Consider the following 16,243-nt stretch of genomic DNA (forward strand, 5'->3'; position numbering starts at 1 on the left):
CAAGGTGTGCATCTGTGGGGAGGGATATTTAGGGACAAGGATGCTTCTGGGGAGAAAGATGCCCTCAGGATCTTGGGGAGCATGGTGGGGCTGTGCTGCCCCCTGAGAGCAGCCAGGCAGGAGCACTTTCCACCCCACCCTTTGCAGGCTCCTGCCAGCACAGCTCCCCATCCATCCCATACATTTACCTAACGCTAATGAGACGTATTGATTGGAATGATGGGATTTGTAAAGGTCGCAGGGTTAAAGTACATAAAACCAGCCTTTCTGGAGCTGCAATATCAGGGCCGATGGGTCTGGTGGGAGAGATTAAAGGCCTCGTGCTGCAAGAATGGAGAGAGCTGACAGCAATTACATTTCAGATGTGTGCATAGTTATAACCCCCTCTCCTTGCAAGACAGGCAACCATGTCCCCACCACTGTGGAGCAGGTCTCCAACATCCCTGTCTCCTTTTCAAAGGCAAGATTTCAACAGAGCAAATCAAGGAATGAAAGAATGAGAGAAAACGTGAAAGGGAGAGAGAGGAAGATTGAAGACCCCATTGGAGAGGTCATGCCCAGCCCTGTCCCTCTTGTTTGTGTTCTTGTTTTGGGCTTCCCAGCTGAGTTGTTGTGGCACTGCAGTGTGCTGAAGTTGGTGAAATGTGAACTCTGAAAACACCATGGTCCCTTTTGCTAGGGCAGGACTCCCACTACTGGTAATGAGATCATCTGGCAGGTCATTAGAGATCTCTCCCCTGGAAAGGTTCATGTTCAAGGGCTGGAGAAGTCTAGATCCCCAGAAGCACAAATAGAGTTGGCTGGAGATTTGTCTCAGATCAGGGTTACCAGGTCTTGGAGTAAGAGACAAATTAATCTGAACATTGTTTTTTCTGGAGGTGTTTCTCAGCCGTGTGGGAGACACACAGGAGCTCTGTCTCTTGTGTTCTCCTCTGGGCTGTGCCCATAAAAGTTTATTCCTAAATCCTCAGAGCCAGCCCAGCTCTGGTGGAGCCATCGCACTCCATCATCCCTCCTCGCAGCCCCTCTCTGCACCACATTTGTTTCTTGGGCCAAAGCAGAGGGGAGCACAGCCAGGAGAGCTGTTCCACCTGAAGGGGTTGTGCTTTTAACATCGCAGGTTCTTGCAGTGGTTATGAGGTGCAGGGGAGTAAAATGTGCCTCGGGGTCTTTCCTGGGCCTCCAGAGGAAATACATGGACAGAGACACAAGCTAGGCTAAGGGATGTGCTGTGTTAAGGATCAGTGTTTACAATATCACTACACACAGAAACAGCTGAATTTTCTCCATGAGTGACCTTCATTAGCCCAGCTCCAGACAGGAGGAAGCTCAGCTCAGGGACCTTTCAGCCACAGCTCATCCTGACTTCACATCACCCACCATTCCTCTCACAGCAGGATTAACACCAGAGGCACCTGGGACTCAGGAAGCCTGGCTCCATCTGGTATCACACCAAGCCAAGAACATAAGCAGGGCTGCATTCCCCCAGGGATGAATCCTTGAAGGGGAAAGAAGCCATACACCATGCAAGGAAAAAGGCACATTGCTCTCTGGTAACTGTAGCTCTCAGGCTCACAGGCTTTGCCGGGTGCCAAGGCAGGACTTAGCACATGGAGTGAAGAACCAGTGATCTGCACAGCTCCTGCAGGACACTTCTGCACTGCAACATTATCCTGCTGCCCACCCACACATGCTGGAGATTTAAATCCTTCCCCGGAGCCCTGCCAAAGGGGCTGCCCTGGGAGGCAGGGACTTCCCCAGCGCTGCAGCTCATCACCAGGCACTCACCCATGCAGCTTGGTCTTTATTTATCCCTCCCGCGCACTCTTTCCCTCTCAGATGGTAATGAGTGGTTTGCACTGGGAACTAAATGAAGTTGATTGCCCACTGGTGTCTGCCATTAGTGGTAATTAGTTAAAACATCAGAGTATAAACAGTAAATTGGCTCTAATAATTAATACTAGCACTCAAGCATATGAGAGACACAGAGACTGGGAGAGAATCAGTGGCAAGCTTGTAAAATCAGCTGGGGCTGCTTTAATTAAAAAAGAAGGAATGTAAGTAACACACTATTGGAAAAAGGACAAAAGCCATCAGGATCTTGCTCGTTAGGAGTGTGGTCGTGTCTCTTCTGGAGTGCAGCAGGGCTGAGGACTCACCTCAAGCCTCAGGTACCTGCAATGCAGAGGCTGCTGTATCCCTGAAGTGCTGAGGTGCCACTGATGTGATGAGTTTTAGCTTTGTTGCCAGTAACCTGGGGCAGCAGGGAGGACTGTAAGATGCAAATGTGCTCCTACAGATGTGAGGATGAGGCAGACAGGTGAGATAATCCCGTGGGATTTTTCGGGGAAGATCTGCTTGGATCAGAGAGGCTGGCTTATTTGGCTGCTCTCTGCTTATTAATAAGCAACCTCTTCTCTTTCCTTCAGTGACAGATTTGGCCTTAGGTATGCTTTGGGGAACAAGGGTTGTGGATAGGTCCTGGTAGGGAAGGTTGGGTTTACTCTTAGAATACTTTTTTCCCCACAGATTTTGCCAACCTGCACCGGGCCCCTTCTTCAAGCCCCCTCCTTGCCCCTGTTCACCTTCCCCTTGCCCTGGAAAGGCAGGGGCTTCCCATAGCTCTCCCTTGACAGAAACACCTTTGCTCCTGAGTGCCTTCAACACTTCATCTTAACAAAGCAAAACCAAAACAAAAAAAATAAATCAAAACAAAACTAAACAACAACAAAAGAAAAAACACCAAGCATAAAGCAGTAATGCTGGTGGTGCTGAGATGGTGCTGAGCCCTTGGGGCTCCTGGTGAGGGGTTGCAATGTGGCCCTCCCTGTGAAGGCAGGTGAGCTGGCCATACGCCTCACAGCCCCTGGAACAGGCAGAGGTGGCAGAGCAGCGTTTGGGGAGGAGGGGGAGAGGCTGCATGTATATTGCTATTAATCATCCCCACGTACGTTAACCATGCTAATGTCCTAAGTGACAATAGCCCATCTCAGCTCATGATTTAGGGTCTGTGAACGGAAGCTGGGCTCCTGGGAGTAAATGCGTGAATCCTCCGCTGGTACTAAACCTTCTAATAAATCTAACGCACACCAAAAAGCCCTGGGCACTAAATCCCAGAATCCGGTAATTGAAACCCTTACAGCTCTCAGAAAAAGGTAACCGGTGAGTGGAAGTGAGTGTATGTTTTTACAGAATATATGTCCTATCTGTACCTGATTGTCCCCAGCAGAGACAAAGGAAACCTGGTGCCTCCTCATAAAGCATCTTGTTCCACAGACTTTAGATAATACCTTTGAAAATAAGAACCGAGCAGCCTCGTGCTGCAGGGGGTGGTGCTGTGCTCTGCAGACATGAGGAAGGAGCAGGAACAAGGAGCTATGGCTCTTTGCTGGATCCCACTGCTGTCCCAGCTCTTGGCCAATGCCACTGGGACTGTGGGAGTCCATCTGCCTGCTGCCATGGACTGTTGTACCTTGGTACCATGGGGGTCATTGGGCTGGCACGCCTGGGGACAGTCACCAACCCAGCCTGGTTAAGGTGTGCAGTAGGCTGTTAGCACTGACAGAGGAACATTTCTGAGCTATCTCTGCCCTACAAGTCATAGGGGCACAGGAAGGGCAGGACATTCTGTGGGGCTCAGCATCCCAGCTGATGTGGAGATTCTACCCCACCAGCTGGGTCTCCAGTGCAGGGAGCAGCTGGCCAAGCAGAGGCCCCAGTGCAGGTAGGTCTGATCGCAAAGAGCAGAGGCACTAGTATGTCCCTGTTGTGGCAGCAATGAATTTGGCATCCCTCCTATGGCTGGTGTGTTTCTGATAGCCAGTGCTGAGGCTGTTTATTGTTTTGTTTACTAGAGAAAAGATCATGTTGGTGTTTTATTCTGCTTTTAATCTCTGTTACAGACCACTCTGTAAGGCCTTGACAGGGGACTTAATAAATATAGTCATTTGGATAATGAATGGTGATGATAAAGGCAAGCTGGAGAGAGGACGCAGAGGAGAGATGCTGCACTGGGCACCTGGTGGTGCTTAGAGGCAGGAGGATCATATCCTCCTGGGATCAGTCCTCTACAAGGTCCCACAGCCCCAGCTGGTGACTGGGACACAAGGGTTGCCCTGTGATTTCCCAGTTCAGCATCTTTCATTCTGTGAGGGGGGCTGAGACTGGCAGGATCAATGCAGACCCCAGTGTCCTGCCTGGCAGGAACCGTGAAGCTGTCACCCCCCCTGGGGGTGGGGATGTATTGTGCCCCTGAACCCTGAGCTGGGAGCTGTTTGTGCATGCTGCAGAATCATTTTATGCAGCACTTCTGTATGGTGGCTTTCTATGGGACATTTCTCAGAAATGAGAGAATTAGCACTTTTATTCACTCCTACCTTTCACTTCAGTGCTGCCTGTCCCTCTGTATTACTGTGGATCATCCTTGCAGCCCCTCTTGCCATCTCCCACCCATCAGAATCCTGCATCATTCTGGCCATTCCTCTGCACACCAGGGCAGCCGTTTTTGAGTGAGCCAGTGCTGGGCTGCAAATGAGCCAAGCAGGCTGCCCACCCACATCTCCCATCCCAGGGCACTGGGACTGTCCCCTTGGGACAAAAACAAGACTGCCATTTCTTCTCCCTTTCCTCCCTACCACACCTGTGGGGAGCCTGAGCACCCTCATTTCTCAGGTCACCGCTTGGCTAATGGTCTATTAATTTGTTCAGTTGTCCCCTGTGAGGCAAACTCAATTTCTGGCTGGGATTCCTCCCTGGCTGTGGACACGGTGATGGATAGGACGAGTGGCTGTCACCGCCAGCCCCGGCGCCCGCTCGGCACGCCGGGCACCCCTGGGCTCTGCCTCACCCTGCCGCGGCTCCGGCGGCACCAATCGCGCCCAAGGACCTGTCTCTGGCAATGAAAAATGACAGAAATATTTAAGGACAAATAAGGTTTACAAACCCAATTTAAAATTATTATGGAAGGCCCTGGCTGCAGATGGGCCCAAGCTGATTCGTGGTGGCAATCAAATCGAATTTCCTTATCGTTGTATTATTTTAGGGTGTTATCTGGCCCCATAATGCAGTTATAAATTCAATTTCATCTGCGAGCATTCATTGTTTACTGTCGCCTGTTTGCTGGGGAAAATGTAAACATTTTGCAGCCCTCGGCTGCAAAATTAATTTCTGGCGGAAAATGGAAAGAGGAAAAAAAGTGGAAGGTGCCCAAATAAAAAGAGAACACAAGAAAGGTGGTGGCAGAAATGCTGCTGGGCATGGCACAAGAGCTGGTAAGGGCACCAAAACCATCTGAGCTGCTTGTACCAGTCAGCTGCCATGGCTGGCTACCACCTTGCTGCATACCTGGGATGTCAGTGGATGGGAATGCAAGGGGATGGATGGGGATAGATTGATGGGAAGCTACCTGGGTGGCACTGGCAGCTCTTGCCTCTTCTCCCTGCTGCCATGTTTCTCCTCTGTGCAAAAGGAGGAAGAAAATACTCAGTGACCTGATGGGGCTGCCAAGGGAAAGTTGAAGGTCTCCCATTAATTCCAGACTAAAAATGACAAATTCATCTTCTACGACAATTAAATGAAGTCAGTAATTGATGCTAATTGATCTTCAGCCGAGAGGGCTCTTACTGCTTTGCTGTGTTCTCCCTGATGCTCCACCACTTTTCTTTCTTCCCCACTTCCCCCTGCAACCCCCTGGCCACGGGAATGTCCCCAGGGCCCCAACAGCTGCTCCTGCACTTGCCCAGCTCGGCCATCGCAATGCATCTTTTTTGGCTGCTCACTTCTTGGAGTTTGCATTTATTTTCCCTCTTTCTTTTTTTTTTTCTCTTTTTTTTTTTTTTTTTTTTTTTTTTTTTTTTTGAGGTAGGTACCAGGCCTGGCTGTGTTAGCGACAAAGGATTTATAGCCTACAGCTGTGTAGGTTTCCACTTAATTTTTATAAGCCCAGCATAAGAGCCAGCGGGGGGTAAAGCACACTTGGATTTTCTCTACTTAAAATATTACAATGTTAGCACTTTTGCTTGAGCCCTGAAAAGGGGGCGGTGGGGGGGCTGGATGTATGTGTGTGTGTATGTGTGTGTTTAGGGTTTTTTGGTGTTGTTTTTTCTTCTTTTTTTCTTTTTTATGAGAGCCCTTTAATCTCAAGCCAATATGTCAAAATCAAATTAAGCCTTGGAAGGGGAGCGGGCTCAGCGTGCCAAGCCCGCTCGCTGGGTTGTAAATGTACAATTGTTTCTGGGAGCTGTTATTAAAGTGAGGTGACTGCTGCCTGTTCAGGGACCCTGACGTCACATCCTCCAGCCCTGCTTGGGAAGCAGCCCTGGCAGGAGGGGGACAGGATTTGGCCACATGGTGACCACAGGGAGAGGATGAAACCATGGTGTCCCCTGAGCAGAGCACAGGGAGGGTGTCACGGGCCCTTGCATGGATGGGCTGCATGCTGGCCCCAGCAGAGGAACCCCTGGGGACTCTTAGGGACCCTTGGGGATGTGGCTTGTGTTTCCACACAGTAGAGCAGGTTGAGAACTCCTGAAGGAACTGTCAGAGAGGGTGGGTTTGGGGCTTGCAGCAGGGTGTGAGTTTTTGGAGAAGAGTTTACTCAACCATGGCCCTCCTGGAGAAGTAAAAGGGGTAAATCAGGGGGTTTTTTAAGTTTCCTGACTAAAATGTCCTAATATGCTTTGGCTGAGAGGCCCAGTTCTAGCCCAACCTAAACCATTTCAGCAGGGTGGGGGGCTGGCCAAGAGCCTTACCTGCAGAACTCCATACAGGGTGTGGTGTAGCATCACGAATTTGGGAGAGTCAGGCCTTTGTGGGACCTTGGTTAGGGGCAGAGGAGGCAAGCCTTACCCACCTGATGTGGAGGTAGGATTTGAGGTGCTCTGCTGTGGGGTACACACTCTTGAAGGAGGCCATGAGCCACTTTCAGGGGGTCTTACTGTGGTGAAATGCTCATGAGTGTTTGGAGTCCACATTTCTGCTCAGCTTTGCTGCAAACAGAGTAACAGCAATGAAAATAATGTAAAGCATCACTGTTCTTCACCTGAGACAGTTTGTAATTATCCATAATGCTGGTATTTGACATTATATTTACACTGTGCAGGTCTTTAAGTCATCACCACTTTTTATTTCATGCAGTGGAACTGAAATAGGCTGTAGAAGCGTGGAGGGGGTCAGTGAGGAGCTGTGTTGGCACACTGTTCCCTGCCCTCTCCCTCTGACCTGGCTTCAACTCCAACAGATGCCAAGGCAGGTGGTCCCTGCTCCATATCCCCAAATCACTGATTTCAGTGCATTGCCATGGGCAGCTTCATGGGGAGCCATGGGGGACTGGATGCTGTGGTCCTGGCAGTTTTACCATCAACACTGGGATGCAGACCCAGCACAAGGACAGCAAGCAGACCTCACACCTCCTCTTGGCTATGCCACATTGGGCAGGAGAGACCAAGTGACGTTCAGAATAATTAGTCCTGGTTTGAGGAGTGGTAATGAGACGGAACAATACGCTGCACTAACGGGGCTGTCTGGCCATGAGCCAGGAGCTCCATGCAGTGCTGGGCTTTCCTGGGTGGACACATGAGCTCATTAGGAGCAAACTGAGACACCAAACATGATGCTGTGGCAGGGTGTCTGTCCCTGTGGTGAGCATTCCCTGGGGCCCCAAGGGCCATCAGCAGCAGTTCTCCATCAGCCAGGCAGCGTGGCAGAGAAGACACGTGCCTGCTGCATGCCACTCTCACTGTCTTGCTAGGTCACCTTTGGGAAGCAACAGCACTGGGGAGTTGTGTTCTCAGGTCTTTATTGGTCCCACTAAATCCTATGAATTATACTGAGAATAAAGTTTATGGCTGAAATTGGTGTTTTACAGGGGCAAACTAAAGTCCAGCTGCAAAGCTACAAACGAGTGAACTGTATGCAAAGGGACAATGGCGCCAGTACCTCCTACTGAGCCCTGACCTGTTTTCTGGCCAGGTTTCACTGGGTGTTAGGGAAAATGTCACTGGCACCAGCTGCCTCTAGCTCTGGTGCTGCTCATCATCTACACATGGCTCCCAACTCTTTGCCATAAGTAATTGAGACCAAAAGTCACTTGCAAAGTGAAAATAAATTACTTTCTACAAGGCGCACGGGGAATCATCACTGAGAGCTGAGGTAAATGTAATGCACAGGGAAACTAAGGCAAAGAATTGTGCTTCAGGTCATGTAACAGTGGTCTGACAGAGCCAGGAGGAAGACTGAGAGCCTTTGTGTCACCTTCCTTGTTTCTCTGGTGTTGGTGCCTGGCATATCACACGGGCACTCAACCCTGTGCATGGGGCCATGGAAACCCCAGTGTGTCAGTGGCACCCAAAATACCCCCATCACCCCTTTTCCCACGGCTCTGCAGCTGGAGCAGTGGGCAGGACCGCGCCTGCATTGGTTGCTCAGCGATTCCCAGATGTGCTGTGCTCGCTGTTTTCCGGGAAGCCAGCGGTCTGAGCGGAGATAAATAAGTGATACAGACATCTCTGCACTAAACACACACGACGCGCTCCCTCCCGCTCCCCCACCCCACACACACAGTTCTATTAATCCTGACAAATTATGACGTACAGACGTGTAATGCAAACTGATTCATCATACATTCAAATCTGCTGTGTGGGAGCAGCGGGAGGGCAGAGGCAGACAAGTGTATTACACGGATAATGTATTTGACGTATTAATAAAACCAGCCGCATTGCTCAATCTGGAGAGAGGGAGGGATGCCGATACATCATGACAGATCACATATTGATGGAATCCAGATGTTGGGAATCATAGTCTTGGGGCCTTTCTTGTATTGACTAAAGGTAAAAAATGCAGGCTGTCAGCACATTAAATCTCTGCTCTGCTCATGGAGGCTGGGGGATAATTATTTATTTGTGGAGGACAAGGAAACTGCTCCCTGTGTCCCCTGTCCCGTTAGCCCAGCCGTCTGCAATGAAGGTCAGGGAAAGAATTTTTAACCCTCTTGCTATTTTGTTACCTATGAACTGCAATGACCAGCCAGAGCACATGTTCCTATGGTCCCATCATCTTGAAATCTTTGGTTCAGCTGATAGAAATCAGTGTCAAAATTATTCCGGCGGAGCACCTGATCTTGGATTTTCAACCAGTGAAACACTCAAGAACTCCCCCCTTAGCTTTGCCAGCAATGCTGCTGCTTCCTGTGTTTTGCTCCTGTTGGACAGGGATGCACATTCTGAGTGCTTTTGAGGAAGAGTTATGCTTATGCACACACATATATATGTCTGTGCATTAGATATTTTTAGTACTTTTCAGGGAAAGATACTCTGTTACTCACACTTTCGTGGGTAAAGGTCATTGTGCGATAACAACTCCTACTTTAATTTTACTTTGCTGAGTCCTTTTAAAATGAAATTGTCTTGTTTCAGATCTGTTTGGGTTGGACACCCTTTAAGGGCTGCTTGTGTTCTTGAAGCCTGATTGGCTTTGGCTTGTGTGTGACAAGGCATTAAGCACATGGTAACATTATCTATTAGGGGCACAAATACATGAATGTCCTGATTTGGCTTTGTGCTCCTCCACGGGAATAGTGCCTTTCCCTCAAACATCTTTTTGTTGCAGTATGTTAAACCCGTTGCTGGGTGCCTGGCCAGCACAGCAGGATGAAATTACACTGAGAAGATGACAAAGCTTTGTGCTAGTGCTCTTTCCAGGGTTATTGCCAGCCTGGAGAAGGTGCTGTGCTGTGTATTTTTGGGCCCTGCCCCTGCATGCTCATGGTACCTGCAGACAGGAAGGACCAGGACGTGGCTGGGACACAAATGAACATTACCTGGAAGGCCAGGGCAGCTCAAAGGAGAGGTGTGGATTTCAAAAGTAATGAATCTGCACTAAAGAAGGAAATATATTTGAGCATTAGGAAGTGTTTAAACAATTGGGTCGTAACTTTCTGGGATGCAGATCACTGGACTTATATATAGGAGCCTATAGAACTATTATATAGACTCAGAGAAAGAGCAAGAGAGAAAAACTCTATATTGGAATAATAGAACTATATACATATATTTAACTATATACATAAAATACAGAAATACTGTATTATGTTATATAGAGCTAGTATTTGGAGCCTACAGAACTACTTGCATGGTATTTCTCTCCTACCAGAATGGACCAAAAGCAGGAATAACGAAATTTAGGGAAATACAAAACTGACATATTGGTGTTTTCCCCAGGGAATCCCAGTGGGTATCTGCCATGGGCCTGTGCCCATCAGAGGGGGATGCTGGGACTTCTGTGGTGTGCAGAGGTGCAGATGCCCAGGGTCACTCTGGCACCCTTGGTACCCTGCAGAGCACTCCTCAAATCCTCTGCTGGGAGGGTAGCCATGCAAGGGAATTATCCTCACTGAGCCTTCCAAAGCATGTCTCCAGCCTCCTCGATTGTCTGGCACTGGGGCAGTGGGTTTGCCTTGTGGCAGCAAGCCTGTCTCGTGCTCGGGGGTCAGGGCTCTGCTGCCATCTCTGCACAGTTTTGCAGTGTCAGCCGACTGAGCATGAGCCAGCACTGCCCAGAGACAGCAGTGTCCCTGCTCACTGTCCCCAGAGTGAGTGAGACCTGTCCAGCCCTGTCTTTGTGTGTCACCACGGGGCTGCTGCCCTCGGGCATTGCCGGGGCACGGGGCTGGCAGCGGGGTGAGTCTCTGTCCTCTGCTCAGCCACCAACTCCCTCTTGAGCTGTGGGTGATCTACACCATGCAGGGCTGTCAAAAGCAAGGACACAAGTCCCACAGAGTCCTAAAGTGCCGTTAAAACTCATTCTTTAACCTCTGGAAATGGTTTCCTTGCATGTGAAATGGAGACAATAAACACCTGAGATGAAAGGGCAGCTTTACTCTGCTAAGATAAAGGGGTTGCTCTTTCCCTGGAATCATTCGGTACAAGTGGGTGGGTCTGGAGCCTGAGCTGCTGGCAGGGAAAGCTCATGAGCCCCAGAAAGTAGCAAGGTCCTTTTTCAAGTTGGAGAAAAGCAGCTTAGAGGAAATATAAATTGTACTGAGTGAGGAGGACTTGAAAGCAGGGAGGGCTTCTCAGATGGGGAGAAAATGATGGAGGGAACGTAAGAATGACAAAGCATGTCGTTCCACTGGAGTGCAAGATGATTTGCTTTAGCTCATTAAATACTGCAATAAAATATTAATAGTTATTGTCCCTCTATTTTTTGTAATTATCCTTGCAAAGAAGGATCTGCTGCAAGTCACTAATGTATTCCCAGCAGCGGGTTGCTTTTTAATACGGTGATGGCAGTCAGGGGTGAGGAGGGGGGGAAATGAAAGCATTTATGTGTGGCCAGAAAATAGTTGTATGATCAGGGTCATTAAAGAACCAGCACTGTCTACAGAGGGAGAAACAGAACAACGGGAAGAGGAGGCTGCATGGAGATGAAGAGGGTGCAGGTCAACCCAGGAGCAGTCAAAAAAGGATGAGCTTTGAGGAGAATCTGGTGTCTGCATCCCACCCGATCCCAATGAATAAATTTGTGCTATGGCTGTGCAGCCCAGTGTACCTGGATGTTTGCTGGTGAACGTGGTGGTTTTTCCACCTGATCAAGCTGATGCAGCTATGAAGGGCCCTGGAAGTGCCAAGCTCCTGCTCCAAGTGCTGGAGTGCTCTGTGGGGTCAGCCCAGGCACATGGAGGAAGACCTCAGGGTGCTGCATGACCTTGGAGGGTCCCCTCCATCACAGCCCTCTGCAAGGCAAACCTGGTGCATATTAGTGTGCCCCTGCCTGTCAGTGTCCTTTTTCCTGTGTCTGTCCTTGAGGCTGTCCTACTCTGGTTGGTGCCACAGCTTGTGCTGTCACCTCCAGGATCTTGGACCTCAGCATCTCTCAGTGATCAGAAGACCCTTTGTAGGAGTTTCATCTGAGCAAACATCCTCAGGGTCCCCAGGGTGGCTGGAGACCAAGATGATGATTGGTGGGTCAGACATCATCTGTGGCACTCTGACAGAAAACTTTAAAAAGTGAGGTGGGATGTCTCCTGCCAGCAGCACAGAGCCCCTCTAGGTCTTGAAGCTTCTGCACCCAGCATCATCATCCCATCCCACTGTGCTCAGGCCAGGAGAGACCTCACTGTATTTCCATCTCTGGTTCCTGCTGCATGAGCACCGTGGGATGCTCTTTGCTGAGCCTGGGCAAAGCTACTGACTTAAACATATCACATGGTGCAGATGGGTCTTTTCCAGCTGGGGACAGCCCATGGTGTCTGGGGTGGGTGAGCAAAGGCTGAGTCCCAGCAAAGGGCTCCTGGCATGTGAGATCAGGCTTGTAATCACTGTGATGTGAAAGCCTTGGCTGGAGGGGACAGAACACGCTCTGCCATAGGAGGTGGAGAGAGCAGGGATCGGGCATCCTCCAACTCCTGGCCCTGGGCAGGGACAGCCCAGGAATGCAGATGCTGCTTGGTAGCATGAGCAGCAGCAGCAGGACAGTGCCACGAGTCCACCTCGGGGAGCAAAGCCTGTCCTGGGGATCCGCCCATCTCTGTGTCCAAGCTGAGGGCTGGGCAGCCACATCCATGATGCTCCTGCTTCCCGAGCCGGAGGAGAGACCAAGTCTTCGGCCCCTCTCACATCCCATCAGCTGACCCTTGGAAGAGAAACGGTGCTGACAGGTATCTAAGCGAGGCAGAATTAAGGGAAATGATAATAAATGTAGATGGTCAGGCGGGGGAATGAAATGATCCATCTTTTGCATGTTAGTCAAGAGGTGCTCGCAGGCTCCCCCCCTCCCTGCTCCCATTCAATCAGGGCCTGTCAGACCTCCAGCAGGTTGGCATTTTTGTGAAGAATCTCTCGGCTAAAAATTGTTGTCATTCCTATTTCCTTGTTATCAGTTGGCGGCACCTCGGCGGAGCCCGGAGATTAACGCAGAATCGCCGGGCGAGCATCCATTCCCAAAGAGCCCTATCCATTACGCCGAGCTCGGCGGGTCCCTCCCGCCTCACCTCCCACATTCATCATCTTTAACGCTGACAGCCCGGCGCAGGCCTTTCAAATTTATCTCGCCGCGTCCCGGGCAGGCTCTATCCGTCAAACCGCACGAGAGGGAGCGAGCGGAGCGCCGTCTCCTCTCCCCTGTACATCGGGGAGGGAGGGGGGGAAAACAACCTGCCCGTGTGAGGGACTCGGTAAAAGATTGGTCCGAGATACACAATTAATCATGGCTCGCATCAATTTGCTTGATTTACTCCCTGGAGGGAGAAGGGGCGTAAACACGGCGTGTGCAGAGGCAGTGTGGAAACATAATGTGTCTGTCTATAGGAAAAACATTAACACATCATCCCCGTTGTGGGTGATTGATGGGGGAACGGGACAGGGACAGCCCGGAGCTGGCAGGGTGACAGAGAGCCAGGAGCTTGCCAGCAAGATGGACCCAATGGAGATGAACCTCAGGGGCCGCCGGTCAGGGCAGGTGGCGCTTGGCACATCTGACCCGCCTTCCAGTGCTCTTCACGAGGTGGCAGCCCATTCCAGGTATCTCCCCCCACACTGCCAGCCTCTGGGTGGGGAAGGGAGGTGGGAAGGGAAGCTTCCAGCCATTCTCTGTGTATAAGGCAGGTACTTCAAGGTAGAGATATGTGAAATATCCTCATCTTCAGGGTGATGCAGAATCCCAAGCAAAACTGCTTTTGCACCTAAAAATCTCCAAGGCATATTTTGTGTTTGCTATCATGTCCTAAATAGATGTCCATCCAGCTCACTCTTCCTTACCCCCCGAGAATTCTTCCTGTAAATAATGTTTTTTGCCTGTCCCTGGAGGTGGGTGCATTTCAGGATGAGATCCAAATGTGCAGAGCATGCTTGTGAAGCCCCTCAGTAGCCTTCAGGGCGGGAGATGCCGTAGCAATGAAAGATGCTGTTATTATTAGATCCCAAGCACTGGGTTGTGCCATCCCTTGATGGCTCTGGCAAAGAGGCTGACTTTTATGGAGAAAGTTACTGCTGTATTTACAGTCCAAATCTCCTTGTAACCAGCTGCAGGGTGGAGGAGGAAATGTGGAGAGAGAGTTTGATGATTTAATGTGACCTTCTTGTGTGCCTTTCAGCCAAGGAGTCTTCTCCCTCCTTCACCAGCCCACACTTGTCAGGGCTCTGGCTCTGTGATCACACCCCCATGGGCAAGGGGAGTGGGAGGAGAGGTTTAACCAAGGTCAGAATGGTGGACCAGGAGCCTGGAGACTCAAGTTCCAGATTTGTGTCTTCCTTGGTGAAATGTTTGTGTAAATAAATGGTACCCTGACCTTGTTAGGGCAGGTACTGCATTTCCCACTAGCTTTCAGGAATGTTATTGGGCTTGGAGGTGAATATGGGGGTTCATGAGAGCTCACTGCCACAAAAGAAATCTGTACCTGATACGTGTAGGGAATAACCAAGGTGATAGGAATACAGGAATATTGAGGATGCAGCCCTCAGTGTGAGGGTTGTGCAGGATGAGCTGATGTGGTTAACCAGCTCTTAACACCCAGACATGTGGCCCCAGGCAGTTTGCAGACCATGGACCATTCCTATATTCAGCACCATTCCTGCCATGAGCTGCAAATGTTCCCACATTTTCTCCCTGGTTAGCTAGCAGTGATGCTGAACAGGTTCACTCATCCCCAACCATGTGTGGCCCTTGATTGGGACCTTCCTGCAGGTGCACCTGTCCTTTGAGATCTGAAAACACGCATCAATTTCCACATATATGTTTCTTAACATGCCTGAGGTGGGGTTTAAAAGGTAGTTTTCCAGCTCTTCCACTGCCTTCCTGCATGGGTTTCCTTTAGCTGCACTCCAGAATTTTCACCTGGGAGGAATAGATGCTAACACAGAGAGATCTGTCATCCACAGGCCACTGGACAGTGCTTTGTAAGTCAAAAATGGGTGAAACTGGTGTAGACTGCCTGAAATTAAGCATGGAGCTCTGTGAAGTGATTTGAGTATTCAAATAGACTGCCCATTAATTGCCCTCCTGTTTGCAGGTCCTTAGGAGAAAAGCCTGCCTTGCTACCATCTTGTCGGTCTGTCAGCCCAACTATCTGTACAGTGTTTCAGACTATTCCTATTTCTGATTCATGGAGTATGAATTAAATTCTGAAAATTAACACTCCTGCTGGGGGCTGATCCCATCCTCAGGCAAATTCCCATCCCTTCTCTATGATGTGCAGCACCAGCCCACACCTGTGTGCCTGATACACCCAGGAGCATCCCTCCTAGGAGCAGTTGCTGTCCCCAAAGCAGCCAGGCCAAGCTCAAGCAGGACCAGCTCCATGACCCACATTGCTTATGGTTTAAATTTACCAGTTTAATTTAATTTTGTTCTCCTCTGATTTAGTTGCATCTGAAGAGGGGTTTTGTTTCACTTTATCTTGTGGAAATTACTCATAATTTTGTAGTGGCTGTTTAATATATATATGTATATATATAGGTATGTATATGCTGGGTTTTACAGCCCATTTTTATCACCTTTTTATTATCTCGGGTCAAAAGCTTTACTGGGTTGCATTCAGGGAATTATGCAAACTAAGAGAAAATACCATAGCAAAACTATAGATTTTCTCATTAAACTCTGCTTGGACATGTAGTTATTGTAGTAAAACTCTAGTAACTATTACAGGCCCTAATATAAAATTATAGTTTGACACCTCAGCGTGATTGGCCTTGCACTGCAGTTAAATTAACCCTTCCCATCCCTTGCCTGCTGACACTAAAGGCTTTTGCTGGAAGCTGGCAGGCTGGACTCAGTGGGCAAGCTTGGGTGCTGTTTGAGGGTTTAGCCTGGGGCTGCAGCCACTACCCCTCTGTGGTCCAATTCCAGCAGCTCCAGAGCAGCTTTGTCTGAGCTGCCAAAAAGCCTCACTCCAGCAAGAACTGAGAAGTGATGGTTGAATAAAGGAGAATCCTGCGAGTCTGGGTGGATAAAGTCCAGCAAGGTGGGAATTTGCTGAAGTTTGCAGCAGTTTCTCATCCCAGAAATTGCTTTGTTCCTGCTGCCTGAGGACTGTGCAATTCTCCCTGCTCCATGCACAGTGGGTTTAAGGAGCGATGAGCATATTCAGCGACTTAATTATCTCAGACGAGATTTTCTTCTCAATTACACTCAAGTAAATCTGAAGTGATTCCATTCAAGTGGATGATCTTAGTCCACCCTTGTAAAAAGTAAAATCAGAGAAAACATTGTCCATGCATGTTAGCAAATCTCTACACCTCTGCTGTATCACTGC

General features: G+C 49.5%; 1 protein-coding gene and 1 long non-coding RNA gene across 7 annotated transcripts in view; one reads left to right on the forward strand and one right to left on the reverse strand.

The window, feature by feature from the left end:
- The window catches only part of RNF220 (ring finger protein 220), a 214,277-nt gene that overhangs the window by 101,832 nt on the left and 96,202 nt on the right, over nucleotides 1-16,243 (forward strand). The gene's annotated exons all lie outside the window — the stretch shown is intronic.
- On the reverse strand, nucleotides 848-1,783 carry LOC306805684. Its single transcript, XR_013775267.1, has 2 exons — nucleotides 1,577-1,783; nucleotides 848-1,498 (listed from the first exon to the last, which is right to left on the reverse strand). It is a non-coding gene; the product is annotated as an uncharacterized lncRNA (long non-coding RNA).

This window comes from Erithacus rubecula (genome assembly GCF_903797595.1).
Source record: "Erithacus rubecula genome assembly, chromosome: 10".
Lineage (NCBI taxonomy): Eukaryota > Metazoa > Chordata > Aves > Passeriformes > Muscicapidae > Erithacus > Erithacus rubecula.